Here is a 19,399-nt window from a genome sequence, read left to right as displayed (position 1 = left end):
CTGAGAAATCTGTCCGTTTTGGTCATTTGTTATCAAATCGACTTGAAGACAGATCGTCACACTGACCGCACTTCTGTCTGAAACGGTTGCATTTATCGTCTGCAAAGCAATGTCGCGTGCTGCAGTATGCGGAGACACTAAAAGCACCATAGTGGAACACAGATGAAGCTTCTAAGTTGATGTAATATCCAGTAAGAAGTAGTACAATTCAAGTTTTAGGTATCGATTATTGACTTTTTACCCTTCTTTGCAGCATTGGACATAAGCTAGGAACTTAAGATTTTGCATGAAAGGAGGACTAGCAGCCGCGTTGCACGGCAGAATGTGAAAAGTGTTCATATGTAGCAAAAACCTGAGAAATCCGTCCGTTTTCCTTATTTGTTATCGAATCGACTTAAAGCCAGATCGTCACACTGGCCGCACTTCTGTCTGAAACGGTTACATTTATCGTCTGCAAAGCTATGTCGCGTGCTGCGGTATGCGGAGACACTAAAAGCACCATAGTAGAACACAGATGAAGCTTCTAAGTTGATGTAATATCCAGTAAGAAGTAGTACAATTCAAGTTTTAGGTATCGATTATTGACTTTTTACCCTTCTTTGGTGCCTTGGACATGAGCTAGGAACTTAAGATTTTGCATCAAAGGAGGACTAACAGCCCCGTTGCACGGGAGAATGTGAAAAGTTTTCATATGTACTAAAACCTGAGAAATCTGTCCGCTTTCGTCATTTGTTATCGAATCGACTTAAAGCCAGGTCGTCACATTGGCCGCTCTTCTGTCTGAAACGGTTACATTTATTGTCTGCAAAGCTATGTCGCGTGCTGCGGTATGCGGAGACACTAAAAGCACCATAGTAGAACACAGATGAAGTTTCTAAGTTGATGTATAGCCAGTAAGAAGAAGTACAATTCAAGTTTTAGGTATCGATTATTGACTTTTTACCCTTCTTTGTGTCTTGGACATGAGCTAGGACCTTAAGATTCTGCATGAAAGGAGGACTAGCAGCCGAGTTGCACGGGAGAATGTGAAAAGTGTTCATATGTAGTAAAAACCTGAGAAGTCCGTCCGTTTTCGTCATTTGTTATCGAATCGACTTAAAGCCCGATCGTCACATTGGCCGCTCTTCTCTCTAAAATGGTTGTACTTATCGTCTGAAAAGCTATGTCGCGTGCTGCAGTATGCGAAGACACTAAAAGCACCATAGTAGAACACAGATGAAGCTTCTAAGTTGATGTAATAGCCAGTAAGAAGTAGTACAATTCAAGTTTCATTTGTCGATTATTGACTATTTACCCTTCTTTGATGCCTTGGACATGAGCTAGGAACTTATGATTTTGCATGAAAGGAGGACTAGCATCGGCGTTGCACGGAAGAATGTGAAAAGTGTTCATATGTAGCAAAAACCTGAGAAATCCGTCCGTTTTCCTTATTTGTTATCGAATCGACTTAAAGCCAGATCGTCACACTGGCCGCACTTCTGTCTGAAACGGTTACATTTATCGTCTGCAAAGCTATGTCGTGTGCTGCGGTATGCGGAGACACTAAAAGCACCATAGTAGAACACAGATGAAGCTTCTAAATTGATGTAATAGCCAGTAAGAAGTAGTACAATTCTAGTTTTAGGTATACATTATTGACTTTTTACCCTTCTTTGTTGCCTTATACATGAGCTAGGAACTTAAGATTTTGCATGAAAGGAGATTTAGCAGCCGCGTTGCACTTGAGAATGTGAAAAGTTTTCATAAGTAGTATAAACATGAGAAATCTTTCCGTTTTCGTCATTTGTTATCGAATCGACTTAAAGCCAGATCGTCACATTGGCCGTTCTTCTCTCTGAAACGGTTGTACTTGTCGTCTGCAAAGCTATATCGCGTGCTGCGGTATGAGGAGACACTAAAAGCACCATAGTAGAACACAGATGAAGCTTCTAAGTTGATGTAATAGCCAGTAAGTAGTAGTACTATTCAAGTTTTAGGTATCGATTATTGACTTTTTACCCTTCTTTGGTGCCTTGGACATGAGCTAGGAACTTATGATTTTGCATGAAAGGAGGAGTAGCAGCCGCGTTGCACGGGAGAATGTGAAAAGTGTTCATATGTAGCAAAAACCTGAGAAATCCGTCCGTTTTCCTTTTTTGTTATCGAATCGACTTAAAGCCAGATCGTCACACTGGCCGCACTTCTGTCTGAAACGGTTACATTTATCGTCTGGAAAGCTATGTCGCGTGCTGCGGTATGCGGAGACACTAAAAGCACCATATTAGAACACAGATGAAGCTTCTAAGTTGATGTAATATCCAGTAAGAAGTAGTACAATTCAAGTTTTAGGTATCGATTATTGACTTTTTACCCTTCTTTGGTGCCTTGGCCATGAGCTAGGAACTTAAGATTTTGCATCAAAGCAGGACTAGCAGTGCCGTTGCACGGGAGAATGTGAAAAGTTTTCATATGTAGTAAAAACCTGAGAAATCTGTCCGCTTAAGTCATTAGTTATCGAATCGACTTAAAGCAAGATCGTCACATTGGCCGCTCTTCTGTCTGAAACGGTTACATTTATCGTCTGCTAAGCTATGTCGCGAGCTGCGGTATGAGGAGACACTAAAAGCACCATAGTAGACCACAGATGAAGCTTCTAAGTTGATGTAATAGCCAGGAAGAGGTAGTAAAATTCAAGTTTTAGGTATCGATTATTGACTTCTTACCCTTCTTTGGTGCCTTGGACATGAGCTAGGAACTTAAGATTTTGCATGAAAGGAGGACTAGCAGCCGCGTTGCACTTGAGAATGTGAAAAATTTTCATAAGTAGTATAAACATGAGAAATCTTTCCGTTTTCGTCATTTGTTATCGAATCGACTTAAAGCCCGATCGTCACATTGGCCGCTCTTCTCTCTGAAACGGTTGTACTTATCGTCTGCGAAGCAATGTCGCATGCTGCGGTATGCGGAGACGCTAAAAGCACCATAGTAGAAGACAGATAAAGCATCTACGTTGATGTAATAGCCATTCAAAAGTAGTACAATTCAAGTTTTAGGTATCGATTATTGACTTTTTACCCTTCTTTGCTGCCTTGGACATGAGCTAGGACCTTAAGATTCTGCATGAAAGGAGGATTAGCAGCCGAGTTGCACGGGAGAATGTGAAAAGTGTTCATATGTAGTAAAAACCTGAGGAATCCGTCCATTTTCGTCATTTGTTATCGAATCGACTTAAAGACCGATCGTCACATTGGCCGCTCTTCTCTCTAAAATGGTTGTACTTATCGTCTGAAAAGCTATGTCGCGTGCTACGGTATGCGGAGACACTAAAAGTACCATAGTAGAACACAGATGAAGCTTCTAAGTTGATGTAATAGCCAGTAAGAAGTAATACTGTTCAAGTTTTAGGTATCGATTATTTACTTTTTAGCTGCCTTTGGTGCCTTGTACATAAGCTAGGACCTTAAGATTCTGCATGAAAAGAGGACTAGCAGCCGAGTTGCACGGGAGAATGTGAAAAGTGTTCATATGTAGTAAAAACCTGAGAAATCCGTCCGTTTTCGTTATTTGTTATCGAATCGACTTAAAGCCAGATCGTCACATTGGCCGCACTTCTGTCTGAAACTGTTACATTTATCGTCTGCAAGGCTATGTCGCGTACTGCGGTATGCGGAGATACTAAAAGAACCATAGTAGAACACAGATGAAGCTTCTAAGTTGAGGTAATAGCCAGTAAGAAGTAGTACAATTCAAGTTTTAGGTATCCATTCTTGACTTTTTACCCTTCTTTGGTGGCTTTGACATGAGCTAGGAACTTAAGGTTTTGCATGAAAGGAGGACCAGCAGCCGCGTTGCACGGGAGAATGTGGAAAGTGTTCATATGTAGTAAAAACCTGAGAAATCCGTCCGTTTTCGTCATTTGTTATCGAATCGACTTAAAGCCAGATCGTCACATTGGCCGCTCTTCTCTCGACAACGGTTGTACTTATCGTCTGCAAAGCAATGTCGCGTGCTGCGGTATGCGGAGACACTAAAAGCACCATAGTGGAACACAGATGAAGCTTCTAAGTTGATGTAATATCCAGTAAGAAGTAGTACAGATCAAGTTTTAGGTATCGATTATTGACTTTTTAGCTATCTTTGGTGCCTTGGACATGATCTAGGACCTTAAGGTTTTGCATGAAAGGATGACTAGCAGCCGCGTTGCACGGGAGAATGTGAAAAGTTTTCATAAGTATTAAAAACCTGAGAAATCTGTCCGTTTTGGTCATTTGTTATCAAATCGACTTGAAGCCAGATCGTCACACTGACCGCACGTCTGTCTGAAACGGTTGCATTTATCGTCTGCAAAGCTATGTCGTGTGCTGCGGTATGCGGAGACACTAAAAGCACCATAGTAGAACACAGATGAAGCTTCTAAGTTGATGTAATAGCTAGTAAGAAGTAGTACAATTCAAGTTTTAGGTATCGATTATTGACTTTTTACCCTTCTTTGGTGCCTTCGACATGAGCTACGAACTTAAGATTTTGCATCAAAGGAGGACTAGCAGCCCCGTTGCACGGGAGAATGTGAAAAGCGTTCGTATGTAGTAAAATCCTGAGAAATCAGTCCGTTTTCGTCATTTGTTATCGAATCGAATTAAAGCCAGATCGACTCATTGGCCGCTCTTTTCTCTGAAATGGTTGTATTTTTCGTCTGCAAAGCTATGTCGCGTGCTGCGGTATGCGGAGACACTAAAAACACCATAGTAGAACACAGATGAAGCTTCTAAATTGATGTAGAAGCCAGTAAGAAGTAGTACAATTCAAGGTTTAGGTATCCATTATTGACTTTCTACCCGTCTTTGTTGCCTTATACATGAGCTAGGAACGTAAGGTTTTGCATGAAAGGAGGATTAGCAGCCGCGTTGCACGGGAGAATGTGAAAAGTTTTCATAAGTAGTAAAAACCTGAGAAATCTGTCCGTTTTCGTCATTTGTTATCGAATCGACTTAAAGCCAGATCGTCACATTGACCGCTCTTCTCTCTGAAACGGTTGTACTTGTCGTCTGCAAAGCTATGTCGCGTGCTGCGGTATGCGGAGACACTAAAAGCACCATAGTAGAACACAGATGAAGCTTCTAAGTTGATGTAATAGCCAGTAAGAAGTAGTACAATTCAAGTTTTAGGTGTCGATTATTGACTTTTTACCCTTCTTTGATGCCTTGAACATGAGCTAGGAACTTATGATTTTGCATGAAAGGAGGACTGGCATCGGCGTTGTACGGGAGAATGTGAAAAGTGTTCATATGTAGCAAAAACCTGAGAAATCCGTCCGTTTTCCTTAATTGTTATCGAATCGACTTAAAGCCAGATCGTCACACTGGCCGCACTTCTGTCTGAAACGGTTACATTTATCGTCTGCAAAGCTATGTCGCGTGCTACGGTATGCGGAGACACTAAAAGCACCATAATAGAACACAGATGAAGCTTCTAAGTTGATGTAATAGCCAGTAAGAAGTAGCAAAATTCAAGTTTTAGGTATTGATTATTGACTTTTTACCCTTCTTTGGTGCCTTGGACATGAGCTAGGAACTTAAGATTTTGCATCAAAGGAGGACTAGCAGCCCCGTTGCACGGGAGAATGTGAAAAGTTTTCATATGTAGTAAAAACCTGAGAAATCTGTCCGCTTTCGTCATTTGTTATCGAATCGACTTAAAGCCAGGTCGTCACATTGGCCGCTCTTCTGTCTGAAACGGTTACATTTATTGTCTGCAAAGCTATGTCGCGTGCTGCGGTATGCGGAGGCACTAAAAGCACCATAGTAGAACACAGATGAAGCTTCTAAGTTGATGTATAGCCAGTAAGAAGTAGTACAATTCAAGTTTTCGGTATCGATTATTGTCTTTTTACCCTTCTTTGCTGTCTTGGACATGAGCTAGGACCTTAAGATTCTGCATGAAAGGAGGACTAGGAGCCGAGTTGCACGGGAGAATGTGAAAAGTGTTCATATGTAGTAAAAACCTGAGAAATCCGTCCGTTTTCGTCATTTGTTATCGAATCGACTTAAAGCCCGATCGTCACATTGGCCGAACTTCTCTCTAAAATGGTTGTACTTATCGTCTGAAAAGCTATGTCGCGTGCTGCAGTATGCGAAGACACCAAAAGCACCATAGTAGAACACAGATGAAGCTTCTAAGTTGATGTAATTGCCAGTAAGAAGTAGTACAATTCAAGTTTCAGGTATCGATTATTGACTTTTTAGCTGGCTTTGGTGCCTTCGACATGAGCTAGGACCTTAAGGTTCTGCATGAAAGGAGGACTAGGAGCCGAGTTGCACGGGAGAATGTGAGAAGTGTTCATATGTAGTAAAAACCTGAGAAATCCGTCCGTTTTCGTCGTTTGTTATCGAATCGACTTAAAGCCAGATCGTCACATTGGCCGCTCTTCTCTCTGAAAGGGTTGTACTTATTGTCTGCAAAGCTATGTCGCGTGCTGTGGTATGCGGAGACACTATAAGCACCATAGTACAACACAGATGAAGCTTCTAAGTTGATGTAATACCCAGTAAGAAGTAGTACAATTCAAGTTTTACGTATCGATTATTGACTTTTTACCCTTCTTTGGTGCCTTGGACATGAGCTAGGAACTTAAGATTTTGCATCAAACGAGGACTAACAGCCGCGTTGCACGGGAGAATGTGAAAAATTTTCATATGTAGTAAGAACCTGAGAAATCTGTCCGTTTTCGTCATTTATTATCGAATCTACTTAAAGTCAGATCGTCACATTGGCAGCTCTTCTCACTGAAACGTTTGTACTTATCGTCTGCAAAGCTATGTCGCGTGCTGCGGTATGCGGAGACACTAAAAGAACCATAGTAGAACACAGATGAAGCTTCTAAGTTGAGGTAATAGCCAGTAAGAAGTAGTACAATTCAAGTTTTAGGTATCCATTCATGACTTTTTACCCTTCTTTGGTGGCTTGGACATGAGCTAGGAACTTAAGGTTTTGCATGAAAGGAGGACCAGCAGCCGCGTTGCACGGGAGAATGTGGAAAGTGTTCATATGTAGTAAAAACCTGAGAAATCCCTCCGTTTTCGTCATTTGTTATCGAATCGACTTAAAGCCAGATCGTCACATTGGCCGCTCTTCTCTCGACAACGGTTGTACTTATCGTCTGCAAAGCAATGTCGCGTGCTGCGGTATGCGGAGACACTAAAAGCACCATAGTGGAACACAGATGAAGCTTCTAAGGTGATGTAATATCCAGTAAGAAGTAGTACAGTTCAAGTTTTAGGTATCGGTTATTGACTTTTTAGCTATCTTTGGTGCCTTGGACATGATCTAGGACCTTAAGGTTTTGCATGAAAGGATGACTAGCAGCCGCGTTGCACGGGAGAATGTGAAAAGTTTTCATAAGTATTAAAAACCTGAGAAATCTGTCCGTTTTGGTCATTTGTTATCAAATCGACTTGAAGCCAGATCGTCACACTGACCGCACTTCTGTCTGAAACGGTTGCATTTATCGTCTGCAAATCTATGTCGTGTGCTGCGGTATGCGGAGACACTAAAAGCACCATAGCAGAACACAGATGAAGCTTCTAAGTTGATGTAATAGCCAGTAAGAAGTAGTACAATTCAAGTTTTAGGTATCGATTATTGACTTTTTACCCTTCTTTGCAGCCTTGGACATAAGCTAGGAACTTAAGATTTTGCATGAAAGGAGGACTAGCAGCCGCGTTGCACGGCAGAATGTGAAAAGTGTTCATATGTAGCAAAAACCTGAGAAATCCGTCCGTTTTCCTTATTTGTTATCGAATCGACTTAAAGCCAGATCGTCACACTGGCCGCTCTTCTCCCTGAAACGGTTACATTTATCGTCTGCAAAGCTATGTCGCGTGCTGCGGTATGCGGAGACACTAAAAGCACCATATTAGAACACAGATGAAGCTTCGAAGTTGATGTAATATCCAGTAAGAAGTAGTACATTCAAGTTTTAGGTATCGATTATTGACTTTTTACCCTTCTTTGGTGCCTTGGACATGAGCTAGGAACTTAAGATTTTGCATCAAAGGAGGACTAGCAGCCCCGTTGCACGGGAGAATGTGAAAAGTTTTCATATGTAGTAAAAACCTCAGAAATCTGTCCGCTTTCGTCATTTGTTATCGAATCGACTTAAAGCTAGGTCGTCACATTGGCCGCTCTTCTGTCTGAAACGGTTACATTTATTGTCTGCAAAGCTATGTCGCGTGCTGCGGTATGCGGAGACACTAAAAGCACCATAGTAGAACACAGATGAAGCTTCTAAGTTGATGTATAGCCAGTAAGAAGAAGTACAATTCAAGTTTTAGTTATCGATTATTGACTTTTTACCCTTCTTTGTGTCTTGGACATGAGCTAGGACCTTAAGATTCTGCATGAAAGGAGGACTAGCAGCCGAGTTGCACGGGAGAATGTGAAAAGTGTTCATATGTAGTAAAAACCTGAGAAATCCGACCGTTTTCGTCATTTGTTATCGAATCGACTTAAAGCCCGATCGTCACATTGGCCGCTCTTCTCTCTAAAATGGTTGTACTTATCGTCTGAAAGCTATGTCGCGTGCTGCAGTATGCGAAGACACCAAAAGCACCATAGTAGAACACAGATGAAGCTTCTAAGTTGTTGTAATTGCCAGTAAAAAGTAGTACAATTCAAGTTTCAGGTATCGATTATTGACTTTTTAGCTGGCTTTGGTGCCTTCGACATGAGCTAGGACCTTAAGGTTCTGCATGAAAGGAGGACTAGGAGCCGAGTTGCACGGGAGAATGTGAGAAGTGTTCATATGTAGTAAAAACCTGAGAAATCCGTCCGTTTTCGTCGTTTGTTATCGAATCGACTTAAAGCCAGATCGTCACATTGGCCGCTCTTCTCTCTGAAAGGGTTGTACTTATTGTCTGCAAAGCTATGTCGCGTGCTGTGGTATGCGGAGACACTATAAGCACCATAGTACAACACAGATGAAGCTTCTAAGTTGATGTAATACCCAGTAAGAAGTAGTACAATTCAAGTTTTACGTATCGATTATTGACTTTTTACCCTTCTTTGGTGCCTTGGACATGAGCTAGGAACTTAAGATTTTGCATCAAACGAGGACTAACAGCCGCGTTGCACGGGAGAATGTGAAAAATTTTCATATGTAGTAAGATCTGAGAAATCTGTCCGTTTTCGTCATTTGTTATCGAATCGACTTAAAGCCAGATCGTCACATTGGCCGCTCTTCTCTCTAAAATGGTTGTACGTATCGTGTGCAAAGCTAAGTCACTTGCTGCGGTATGCGGAGACACTAAAAGCACCATAATAAAACACAGATGAAGCTTCTAAGTTGATGTAATAGCCAGTAAGAAGTAAAAAAATTCATGCTTTAGGTATCGATTATTGACTTTTTACCCTTCTTTGGTGCCTTGGACATGAGCTAGGAACTTATGATTTTGCATGAAAGGAGGAGTAGCAGCCGCGTTGCACGGGAGAATGTGAAAAGCGTTCGTATGTAGCAAAAACCTGAGAAATCCGTCCGTTTTCGTCATTTGTTATCGAATCGACTTAAAGCCAGATCTTCACACTCACCGCACTTCTGTCTGAAACGGTTGCATTTATCGTCTGCAAAGCTATGTCGCGTGATGCGGTATGCGGAGACACTAAAAGCACCATAGTAAAACACAGATGAAGCTTCTAGGTTGATGTAATAGCCAGTAAGAAGTAGAAAAATTGAAGCTTTAGGTATCGATTATTGACTTTTCAAACTTCTTTGGTGCCTTCGACATGAGCTACGAACTTAAGATTTTGCATCAAAGGAGGACTAGCAGCCCCGTTGCACGGGAGAATGTGAAAAGCGTTCGTATGTAGTAAATTCCTGAGAAATCCGTCCGTTTTCGTCATTTGTTATCGAATCGACTTAAACCCAGACCGTCACATTGGCCGCTCTTTTCTCTGAAATGGTTGTATTTTTCGTCTGCAAAGCTATGTCGCGTGCTGCGGTATGCGGAGACTCTAAAAACACCATAGTAGAACACAGATGAAGCTTCTAAATTGATGTAATAGCCAGTAAGAATTAGTACAATTCAAGTTTTAGGTATAGGATATTGACACTTTACCCTACTTTGGTGCCTTGGCCTTGAGCTAGGAACTTATGATATTGCATGAAAAGAGGACTAGCAGCCGCGTTGCACGGGAGAATGTGAAAAGCGTTCGTATGTAGTAAAAACCAGAGAAATCTGTCCGTTTTCGTCATTTGTTATCGAATCGACTTAAAGCCAGATCGTCACACTCACCGCACTTCTGTCTGAAACGGTTGCATTTATCGTCTGCAAAGCTATGTCGCGTGATGCGGTATGCGGAGACACTAAAAGCACCATAGTAGAACACAGATGAAGCTTCTAAGTTGATGTAATAGCCAGTAAGAAGTAGCAAAATTCACGTTTTAGGTATCAATTATTGACTTTATACCCTTCTTTGGTGCCTTGGACATGAGCTAGGAACTTAAGATTTTGCATCAAAGGAGGACTAGCAGCCCCGTTGCACGGGAGAATGTGAAAAGCGTTAGTATGTAGTAAAATCCTGAGAAATCCGTCCGTTTTCGTCATTAGTTATCGAATCGACTTAAAGCCAGATCGTCACATTGGCCGCTCTTTTCTCTCAAATGGTTGTATTTTTCGTCTGCAAAGCTATGTCGCGTGCTGCGGTATGCGGAGACACTAAAAACACCATAGTAGAACACAGATGAAGCTTCTAAATTGATGTAATAGCCAGTAAGAAGTAGTAGAATTCAAGTTTTAGGTATAGGTTATTGACTTTTTACCTTTCTTTGGTGCCTTGGACTTGAGCTAGGAACTTATGATATTGCATGAAAAGAGGACTAGCAGCCGCGTTGCACGGGAGAATGTGAAAAGCGTTCATATGTAGTAAAAACCTGAGAAATCCGTCCGTTTTCGTCATTTGTTATCGAATCGACTTAAAGCCAGATCGTCACATTGACCGCTCTTCTCTCTGAAACGGTTGTACTTGTCGTCTGCAAAGCTATGTCGCGTGCTGCGGTATGCGGAGACACTAAAAGCACCATAGTAGAACACAGATGAAGTTTCTAAGTTGATGTAATAGCCAGTAAGAAGTAGTACAATTTAAGTTTTAGGTATCGATTATTGACTTTTTACCCTTCTTTGATGCCTTGGACATGAGCTAGGAACTTATGATTTTGCATGAAAGGAGGACTAGCATCGGCGTTGCACGGGAGAATGTGAAAAGTGTTCATATGTAGCAGAAACCTGAGAAATCCGTCCGTTTTCCTTATTTGTTATCGAATCGACTTAAAGCCAGATCGTCACACTGGCCGCACATCTGTCTGAAACGGTTACATTTATCGTCTGCAAAGCTATGTCGCGTACTGCGGTATGCGGAGACACTAAAAGCACCATAGTAGAACACAGATGAAGCTTCTAAGTTGATGTAATAGCCAGTAAGAAGTAGCAAAATTCAAGTTTTAGGTATCGATTATTGACTTTTTACCCTTCTTTGGTGCCTTGGACATGAGCTAGGAACTTTAGATTTTGCATCAAAGGAGGACTAGCAGCCCCGTTGCACGGGAGAATGTGAAAAGTTTTCATATGTAGTAAAAACCTGAGAAATCTGTCCGCTTTCGTCATTTGTTATCGAATCGACTTAAAGCCAGATCGTCAAATTGGCCGCTCTTCTGTCTGAAACGGTTACTTTTATTGTCTGCAAAGCTATGTCGCGTGCTGCGGTATGCGGAGACACTAAAAGCACCATAGTAGAACACAGATGAAGCTTCTAAGTTGATGTATAGCCAGTAAGAAGAAGTACAATTCAAGTTTTAGGTATCGATTTTTGACCTTTTACCCTACTTTGCTGCCTTGGACATGAGCTAGGACCTTAAGATTCTGCATGAAAGGAGGACTAGCAGCCGAGTTGCACGGGAGAATGTGAAAAGTGTTCATATGTAGCAAAAACCTGAGAAATCCGTCCGTTTTCGTCATTTGTTATCGAATCGACTTAAAGCCCGATCGTCACATTCGCCGCTCTTCTCTCTAAAATGGTTGTACTTATCGTCTGAAAAGCTATGTCGCCTGCTGCAGTATGCGAAGACACCAAAAGCACCATAGTAGAACACAGATGAAACTTCTAAGTTAATGTATTGCCAGTAAGAAGTAGTACAATTCAAGTTTTAGATATCGATTATTGACTTTTTACCCTTCTTTGGTGCCTTGGACATGAGCTAGGAACTTTAGATTTTGCATCAAAGGAGGACTAGCAGCCCCGTTGCACGGGAGAATGTGAAAAGTTTTCATATGTAGTAAAAACCTGAGAAATCTGTCCGCTTTCGTCATTTGTTATCGAATCGACTTAAAGCCAGATCGTCACATTGGCCGCTCTTCTCTCTGAAACGGTGGTAATTATCGTCTGCAAAGCTATGTCGCGTGCTGCGGTATGCGGAGACACTAAAAGCACCATAATAGAACACAGATGAAGCTTCTAAGTTGATGTAATTGCCAGTAAGAAGTAGTACAATTCAAGTTTCAGGTATCGATTATTGACTTTTTAGCTGGCTTTGGTGCCTTCGACATGCGCTAGGACCTTAAGGTTCAGCATGAAAGGAGGACTAGGAGCCGAGTTGCACGGGAGAATGTGAAAAGTGTTCATATGTAGTAAAAACCTGAGAAATCCGTCCGTTTTAGTCGTTTGTTATCGAATCGACTTAAAGCCAGATCGTCACATTGGCCGCTCTTCTCTCTGAAAGGGTTGTACTTATTGTCTGCAAAGCTATGTCGCGTGCTGTGGTATGCGGAGACACTAAAAGCACCATAGTAAAACACAGATGAAGCTTCTAAGTTGATGTAATAGCCAGTAAGAAGTAAAAAAATTCAAGCTTTAGGTATCGATTATTGACTTTTTACCCTTCTTTGGTGCATTGGACATGAGCTAGGAACTTATGATTTTGCATGAAAGGAGGAGTAGCAGTCGCGTTGCAGGGGAGAATGTGAAAAGCGTTCGTATGTAGTAAAAACCTGAGAAATCCGTCCGTTTTCGTCATTTGTTATCGAATCGACTTAAAGCCAGATCGTCACACTCACCGCACTTCTGTCTGAAACGGTTGCATTTATCGTATGCAAAGCTATGTCGCGTGATGCGGTATGCGGAGACACTAGAAGCACCATAGTGGAACACAGATGAAGCTTTTAAGTTGATGTAATAGCCAGTAAGAAGTAGTAGAATTCAAGTTTTAGGTATCGATTATTGACTTTTTACCTTTCTTTGGTGCCTTGGACATGAGCTAAAAACTTAAGATTTTGCATCAAAGGAGGACTAGCAGCCGCGTTGCACGGGAGAATGTGGAAAGTGTTCATATGTAGCAAAAACCTTGAGAAATCCGTCCGTTTTCGTCATTTGTTATCGAATCGACTTAAAGCCAGATCGTTACATTGGCCGTACTTCTGTCTGAAAAGGTTACATTTATCGTCTGCAAAGCCATGTCGCGTGCTGCGGTATGTGGAGACACTAAAAGCACCATAGTAGAACACAGATGAAGTTTCTAAGTTAATGTAATAGCCAGTAAGAAGTAGTACAATTCAAGTTTTAGGTATAGGTTATTGAATTTTTACCCTTCTTTGGTGCCTTGGACTTGAGCTAGGAACTTATGATATTGCATGAAAGGAGGACTAGCAGCCGCGTTGCACGGGAGAATGTGAAAGGCGTTCATATGTAGTAAAAACCTGAGAAATCCGTCCGTTTTCGTCATGTGTTATCGAATCGACTTAATGCCAGATCGTCACACTGGCCGCTCTTCTCTCTGAAACGGTTACATTTATCGTCTGCAAAGCTATGTCGCGTGCTGCGGTATGCGGAGACAATAAAAGCACCATAGTAGAACACAGATGAAGCTTCTAAGTTGATGTAATTGCCAGTAAGAAGTAGAAAAATTCAAGCTTTATGTATCGAATATTGACTTTTTACACTTCTTTGGTGCCTTCGACATGAGCTACGAACTTAAGATATTGCATCAAAGGAGGACTAGCAGCCCCGTCGCACGGGAGAATGTGAAAAGCGTTCGTATGTAGTAAAAACCTGAGAAATCCGTCCGTTATCGTCATTTGTTATCGAATCGACTTAAAGCCAGATCGTCACATTGGCCGCTCTTCTCTCTGAAATGGTTGTATTTTTCGTCTGCAAAGCTATGTCGCGTGCTGCGGTATGCGGAGACACTAAAAGCACCATAGTAGAACACAGATGAAGCTTCTAAGTTGATGTAATAGCCAGTAAAAAGTGGTACAATTCAAGTTTTACGTATCGATTATTGACTTTTTACCCTTCTTTGGTGCCTTGGACATGAGCAAGGAACTTAAGATTTTGCATCAAACGAGGACTAACAGCCGCGTTGCACAGGAGAATGTGAAAAAGTTTCATATGTAGTAAGAACCTGTGAAATCTGTCCGTTTTCGTCATTTGTTATCGAATCGACTTAAAGCCAGATCGTCACATTGGCCGCTCTTCTCTCTGAAACGGTTGTCATATCGTCTGCAAAGCTATGTCGCGTGCTGCGGTATGCGGAGACACTAAAAGCACCATAATAGAACACAGATGAAGCTTTTAAGTTGATGTAATAGCCAGTAAGAAGTAAAAAAATTCAAGCTTTAGGTATAGATTATTGACATTTTACCCTTCTTTGGTGCCTTCGACATGAGCTACGAACTTAAGATTTTGCATCAAAGGAGGACTAGCAGCCCCGTTGCACGAGAGAATGTGAAAAGCGTTCGTATGTAGTAATAACCAGAGAAATCCGTCCGTTTTCGTCATTTGTTATCGAATCGACTTAAAGCCAGATCGTCACATTGGCCGCTCTTCTCTCTGAAACGGTTGTACTTGTCGTCTGCAAAGCTATGTCGCGTGCTGCGGTATGCGGAGACACTAAAAGCACCATAGTAGAACACAGATGAAGCTTCTAAGTTGATGTAATAGCCAGTAAGAAGTAGTACAATTCAAGTTTTAGGTATCGATTATTGACTTCTTACCCTTCTTTGGTGCCTTGGACATGAGCTAGGAACTTAAGATTTTGCATGAAAGGAGGACTAGCAGCTGCGTTGCACGGGAGAATATGAAAAGTTTTCATATGTAGTAAAATCCCTGAAAAATCCGTCCGTTTTCGTCATTTGTTATCGAATCGACTTAAAGCCAGATCTACACATTGGCCGCTCTTCTCTCTGAAACGGTTGTACTTATCGTCTGCAAAGCAATGTCGCGTGCTGCGGTATGCGGAGACGCTAACAGCACCATAGTAGAACACAGATGAAGCGTCTAAGTTGATGTAATAGCCATTCAAAAGTAGTACAATTCAAGTTTTAGGTATCGATTATTGACTTTTTACCCTTCTTTGCTGCCTTGGACATGAGCTAGGACCTTAAGATTGTGCATGAAAGGAGGACTAGGAGCCGAGTTGCACGGGAGAATGTGAAAAGTGTTCATATGTAGTAAAATCCTGAGAAATCCGTCCGTTTTCGTCGTTTGTTATCGAATCGACTTAAAGCCAGATCGTCACATTGGCCGCTCTTCTCTCTGAAAGGGTTGTACTTATCGTCTGAAAAGCTATGTCCCGTGCTGCAGTATGCGAAGACACCAAAAGCACCATTGTAGAACACAGATGAAGCTTCTAAGTTGATGTAATAGCCAGTAAGAAGTAGTACAATTCAAGTTTTAGGTATCGATTATTGACTTTTTACCCTTCTTTGGTACCTTGGACATCAGCTAGGAACTTAAGATTTTGCATGAAAGTGGGACTAGCAGCCGCGTTGCACAGGAGAATGTGAAAAATTTTCATATGTAGTAAGAACCTGTGAAATCAGTCCGTTTTCGTCATTTGTTATCGAATCGACTTAAAGCCAGATCGTCACATTGACCGCACTTCTCTCTAAAAAGGTTGTACGTATCGTGTGCAAAGCTAAGTCGCTTGCTGCAGTATGCGGGGACACTAAAATCACCATAGTAGAACACAGATGAAGCTTCTAAGTTGATGTAATAGCCAGTAAGAAGTAAAAAAATTCAAGCTTTAATTATAGATTATTGACATTTTACCCTTCTCTGGTGCCTTCGACACGAGCTACGAACTTAAGATTTTGCATCAAAGGAGGACTAGCAGCCCCGTTGCACGGGAGAATGTGAAAAGCGTTAGTATGTAGTAAAATCCTGAGAAATCCGTCCGTTTTCGTCATTTGTTATCGAATCGACTTAAAGCGAGATCGTCACATTGGCCGCTCTTCTCCCTGAAACGGTTGTACTTATCGTCTGCAAAGCAATGTCGCGTGCTGCGGTACGCGGAGACGCTAATAGCACCATAGTAGAACACAGATGAAGCATATAAGTTGATGTAATAGCCATTCAAAAGTAGTACAATTCAAGTTTTAGGTATCGATTATTGACTTTTTACCCTTCTTTGCTGCCTTGGACATGAGCTAGGATCTTAAGATTCTGCATGAAAGAAGGACTAGCAGCCGAGTTGCACGGGAGAAAGTGAAAATTGTTCATATGTAGTAAAAACCTGAGAAATCCGTCCGTTTTCGTCATTTGTTATCGAATCGACTTAAAGCCCAATCGTCACATTGGCCGCTCTTCTCTCTGAAACGGTTGTACTTGTCGTCTGCAAAGCTATGTCGCGTGCTGCGGTATGCGGAGACACTAAAAGCACCATAGTAGAACACAGATGAAGCTTCTAAGTTCATGTAATAGCCAGTAAGATGTAGTACAATTCAAGATTTAGGTAGCGATTATAGACTTTTTACCCTTCTTTGGTGCCTTGGACATGAGCTAGGAACTTAAGATTTTGCATGAAAGTGGGACTAGCAGCCGCGTTGCACGGGAGAATGTGGAAAGTGGTCAGATGTAGTAAAAACCTGAGAAATCCGTCCGTTTTCGTCATTTGTTATCGAATCGACTTAAAGCCAGATCGTCCAATTGGCCGCTCTTCTTACTGAAATGTTTGTATTTTTCGTCTGCAAAGCTATGTCACGTGCTGCGGTATGCGGAGACACTAAAAGCACCATAGTAGATCACAGATAAAGCTTCTAAATTGATGTAATAGCCAGTAAGAACTAGTACAATTCAAGTTTTAGGTATCCATTATTGACTTTCTACCCTTCTTTGTTGCCTTATACATGAGCTAGGAACGTAAGGTTTTGCATGAAAGGAGGATTAGCAGCCGCGTTGCACGGGAGAATGTGAAGAGTTTTCATAAGTAGCTAAAACCTGAGAAATCTGTCCGCTTTCGTCATTTGTTATCGAATCGACTTAAAGCCAGATCGTCGCATTGGCCGCTCTTCTCTCTGAAACGGTTGTACTTGTCGTCTGCAAAGCTATGTCGCGTGCTGCGGTATGCGGAGACACTAAAAGCACCATAGTAGAACACAGATGAAGCTTCTAAGTTCATGTAATAGCCAGTAAGAAGTAGTACAATTCAAGATTTAGGTAGCGATTATAGACTTTTTACCCTTCTTTGGTGCCTTGGACATGAGCTAGGAACTTAAGATTTTGCATGAAAGTGGGACTAGCAGCCGCGTTGCACGGGAGTATGTGGAAAGTGGTCAGATGTAGTAAAAACCTGAGAAATCCGTCCGTTTTCGTCATTTGTTATCGAATCGACTTAAAGCCAGATCGTCCAATTGGCCGCTCTTCTTACTGAAATGTTTGTATTTTTCGTCTGCAAAGCTATGTCACGTGCTGCGGTATGCGGAGACACTAAAAGCACCATAGTAGATCACAGATGAAGCTTCTAAATTGATGTAATAGCCAGTAAGAACTAGTACAATTCAAGTTTTAGGTATCCATTATTGACTTTCTACCCTTCTTTGTTGCCTTATACATGAGCTAGGAACGTACGGTTTTGCATGAAAGGAGGATTAGCAGCCGCGTTGCACGGGAGAATGTGAAAAGTTTTCATAAGTAGTAAAAAACTGAGAAATCTGTCCGTTTTCGTCATTTGTTATCGAATCGACTTAAAACCAGATCGTCCCATTGGCCGCTCTTCTCTCTGAAACGGTTGTACTTGTCGTCTGCAAAGCTATGTCGCGTGTTGCGGTATGCGGAGACACTAAAAGCACCATAGTAGAACACAGATGAAGCTTCTAAGCTGATGTAATATCCAGTAAGAAGTAGTACAATTCAAGTTTTAGGTATCGATTATAGACTTTTTACCCTTCTTTGGTGCCTTGGACATGAGCTAGGAATTTATGATTTTGCATGAAAGGAGGAGTAGCAGCCGCGTTGCACGGGAGAATGTGAAAAGTGTTCATATGTAGCAAAAACCTGAGAAATCCGTCCGTTTTCGTTATTTGTTATCGAATCGACTTAAAGCCAGATCGTTACACTGGCCGCACTTCTGTCTGAAACGGTTACATTTATCGTCTGCAAAGCTGTGTCGCGTGCTGCGGTATGCGGAGACACTGAAAGCACCATAGTAGAACACAGATGAAGCTTCTAAGTTGATGTAATAGCCAGTAAGAAGTAGTGCAATTCAAGTTTTAGGTATCGATTATTGACTTCCTACCCTTCTTTGGTGCCTTGGACATGAGCTAGGAACGTAAGGTTTTGCATGAGAGGAGGATTAGCAGCCGGGTTGCACGGGAGAATGTGAAAAGTTTTCATAAGTAGTAAAAACCTGAGAAATCTGTCCGTTTTCGTCATTTGTTATCGAATCGACTTAAAGCCAGATCGTCACATTCTCCGCTCTTCTCTCTGAAACGGTTGTACATATCGTCTGAAAAGCTATGTCGCGTGCTGCGGTATGCGGAGACACTAAAAGCACCATAATAGAACACAGATGAAGCTTCTAAGTTGATGTAATAGCCAGTAAGAAGTAGTACAATTCAAGTTTTAAGTATCGATTATTGACTTTCTACCCTTCTTTGGTGCCTTGTACATGAGCTAGGAACTTATGATTTTGCATGAAAGGAGGACTAGCAGCCGCGTTGCACGGGAGAATGAGAAAAGTGTTCATATGTAGTAAAAACCTGAGAAATCCGTCCGTTTTCGTCATTTGTTATCGAATTGACTTAAAGCCAGATCGTCACACTGGCCGCACTTCTGTCTGAAACGGTTACATTTATCGTCTGCAAAGCTGTGTCGCGTGCTGCGGTATGCGGAGACACTGAAAGCACCATAGTAGAACACAGATGGAGCTTCTATGTTAATGTAATAGCCAGTATGAAGTAGTACAATTCAAGTTTTAGGTATCGATTATTGACTTTTTATCCTTCTTTGATGCCTTGGACATGAGCTAGGAACTTAAGATTTTGCATCAAAGGAGGACTAGCAGCCGGGTTGCACGGGAGAATGTGAAAAGTTTTCATATGTAGTAAAAACCTGAGAAATCTGTCCGTTTTCGTCATTTGTTATCGATTTGACTTAAAGC

The sequence above is a fragment of the Schistocerca gregaria genome, unplaced genomic scaffold, assembly GCF_023897955.1.
Source record: "Schistocerca gregaria isolate iqSchGreg1 unplaced genomic scaffold, iqSchGreg1.2 ptg000256l, whole genome shotgun sequence".
Taxonomy (NCBI): domain Eukaryota; kingdom Metazoa; phylum Arthropoda; class Insecta; order Orthoptera; family Acrididae; genus Schistocerca; species Schistocerca gregaria.
The sequence above is the reverse complement of the archived record's forward strand: the minus strand, read 5'-3'. Positions refer to the sequence as shown.